This window comes from Benincasa hispida, chromosome 2 (assembly GCF_009727055.1).
Source record: "Benincasa hispida cultivar B227 chromosome 2, ASM972705v1, whole genome shotgun sequence".
Classification (NCBI taxonomy): Eukaryota; Viridiplantae; Streptophyta; class Magnoliopsida; order Cucurbitales; family Cucurbitaceae; genus Benincasa; species Benincasa hispida.
In genome coordinates this window covers 57,004,134-57,006,905 of record NC_052350.1, presented here as the reverse complement: position 1 = coordinate 57,006,905, position 2,772 = coordinate 57,004,134, and the positions used below count along the sequence as shown (strand labels likewise).

The following is a 2,772-nucleotide window of genomic DNA, read 5'->3' as shown; positions in this document are numbered from 1 at the left end:
AAGAGGAAAAGGAAAAAATGGAGGATGTGATGTTTTTTACTATTTTTATATCTTTATTATTATCATTATTAATATTATAAATAGATGTGTTTGTGGGTGTATATAGGCGGTATACCAACTGTCACAATCGCTCTTTCGGAAGCTTCTCTTAGCGATTGTGCGGCACTTGTTCCCGCCCACGAACAAGCCAGCCAACTCGATTACGGACTGCCGATGACACACCGAGTGCCTCTTGCAACCTCCACCCCCGTTTTAGGGAAAACGGTTTTAGAAAACGGGTTTAGAGAAAAAGGTTTTCGTAAGAAGATTTGTGAGTGTGAATAAAGAAAGAAAGATTGTAGTAGACTAGAAAGCAATAAGCAACAACAACGGCTTTATAGAGTACTACTCCGGGTATGAGGAAATAGATGTGTTTGTGGGTGTATATAGGCGGTACCACCTATATTTTTAAGTTTTTAACTTTTATTTTTTATTTTTTTCTGGCAAGAGAAATAACAAAATAAAATGTTTCATTTTGAAAAATAACAAAAAGATTCTGAAATTAAAAAAATAGCAAAATGATTGGTTGAATTATTAGTTACAAATTTACAATTCCGTAATTCAAAAAATCTAAAATTCAAATCATAACCATCAAGATTTTCCTACTAATTAAAAAGTTGAATATTATTTGTGTATTCAATAAAGTCGGACAACCAATTTCATGAAGATGATTTTTGTCGAAGTTTGTAGTATTGTTGGAGCTTGAAGTTGGTTTCATGGAGGTGCTATGGGAATTGCCAAAGTTTTTTCGTCAAAGGTGGTTGTCAAAATCTGGAGTTGGTTATCGGAGTTGCTCGCTCGAAGGTGATAACTGAAGATGATTTTCGTCGAAGTTTGTAGTCGGAGATGTGGTTTTTTGAGCCTACAAAGGTGGTTGTTCGAGTTGGTCACGGAGTCTATTGTCGAAATCGGAGTTGCTCGCTCAGAAGTGATCACTGAAGATGATTTTCGTCGAAGTTTGTAGTCGGAGATGTGGTTTTTGGAGCCTACAAAGATGGTTGTTCGAGTTGGTCACGGAGTCTATTGTCGAAATCGGAGTTGCTCGCTCGGAAGTGATCACTGAAGATGATTTTCGTCGAAGTTTGTAGTCGGAGATGTGGTTTTTGGAGCCTACAAAGGTGGTTGTTCGAGTTGGTCACGGAGTCTATTGTCGAAATCGGAGTTGCTCGCTCGGAAGTGATCACTGAAGATGATTTTCGTCGAAGTTTGTAGTCGGAGATGTGGTTTTTGGAGCCTACAAAGGTGGTTGTTCGAGTTGGTCACGGAGTCTATTGTCGAAATCGGAGTTGCTCGCTCGGAAGTGATCACTGAAGATGATTTTCGTCGAAGTTTGTAGTCGGAGATGTGGTTTTTGGAGCCTACAAAGGCTGTCTCTTATACACATCTAGATGTGTATAAGAGACAGGCTCGGAAGTGATCACTGAAGATGATTTTCGTCGAAGTTTGTAGTCGGAGATGTGGTTTTTGGAGCCTACAAAGGTGGTTGTTCGAGTTGGTCACGGAGTCTATTGTCGAAATCGGAGTTGCTCGCTCGGAAGCTGTCTCTTATACACATCTAGATGTGTATAAGAGACAGGTTCTTGCTCCGAAAAAATGAATATTGTAGTTGTTCAACTCTAAGATGTGGAAAGAGCCAAGTTCGTAGTGACATACCCAAAAAGAACTTGGGAAGTAGATGTAGGCCGGTTGAGCTTAACTACTATAAAATTCTCGATGTAAGTTTCTCTATCCCTCTTCTATTTAATTTTGTAATTAATTTATTAATATATTTTATTGCATAGAATTAATTGCTATAGTTTTTTCTTGAATTTGTTTATGCAAATTTATTGATTTTTTTATTGAATGTATTTGCATAAAAAACTTGTTTAAATTACTAAGTAATAAAAGTTTGTTAATTTATTTAATTGGGCCCACATTAATAAAAAGTTTTATATTTTCTAGTTAGGGGATCGAATTTCCACAATATATATGACTTGTCGATTCAGTAATGAATAGATGGAAAAAAGAGTTTTCTATATTTAAAATTACTATCCCTAGTAGGTCAAAAGTTGATTATTTTTTTTAAAAAAAAAAGCAAATAATATAATTAAAAGAAAATATATAAATCTAATAACATTTTATTCTAATATCAGCGCATCTAGTGTAGTGGTATCATAGTACCCTCCCACGGTACTGACCGGGGTTCGATTCCCCGGATGCGCATTTTTTTTGTTTACTATTTTTATATGTTTTATTCAATTGGTATTTTATACTTAAAAAAAAAAAGAAGAAGAAGAAAAAAGAAAACCAATTTGTATATTATTTTAATTCTCTCTCTTTCATCTCGTAAATCATATTTTCATTTTTCTTGGCAAGTTCAATCAAATTTTACCTTATACTAATATATTAATCAAATTTAATTTATGCATAGGACAAGTGTTGTGTTTTCAAAATATTTGATGAAATTGATAGTACATACACTTTATAAATGACAAAAGTAATATGCTAAAGTGAGTTTAGCTTTGTGATATTGGCATACACTTCGATCCAATAGGTTAGAGGTTCAATCCTTCACTTGGACCAACAACCAAATAAACTCACTAAATAGGTTGAATATAAACTCACTAAATAGGTTGAATATAAACTCACTTTGTTTTTTAAGGAAAAACTAACTAATTAATCTATGAATTTGTTATATGTTAAAATTTTTGTATAATTATTATTTTGTAATATCATATAATATATAATATATTA

At 33.6% G+C, this 2,772-nt stretch overlaps 1 non-coding gene across 1 annotated transcript; it reads left to right on the top strand.

Annotated features, from left to right (window-relative positions):
* The first annotated feature begins 2,170 nt into the window (after positions 1–2,170).
* On the top strand, positions 2,171–2,241 carry TRNAG-CCC. Its single transcript has one exon. It is a non-coding gene; the product is annotated as a tRNA-Gly (tRNA).
* Positions 2,242–2,772: the final 531 nt, after the last annotated feature.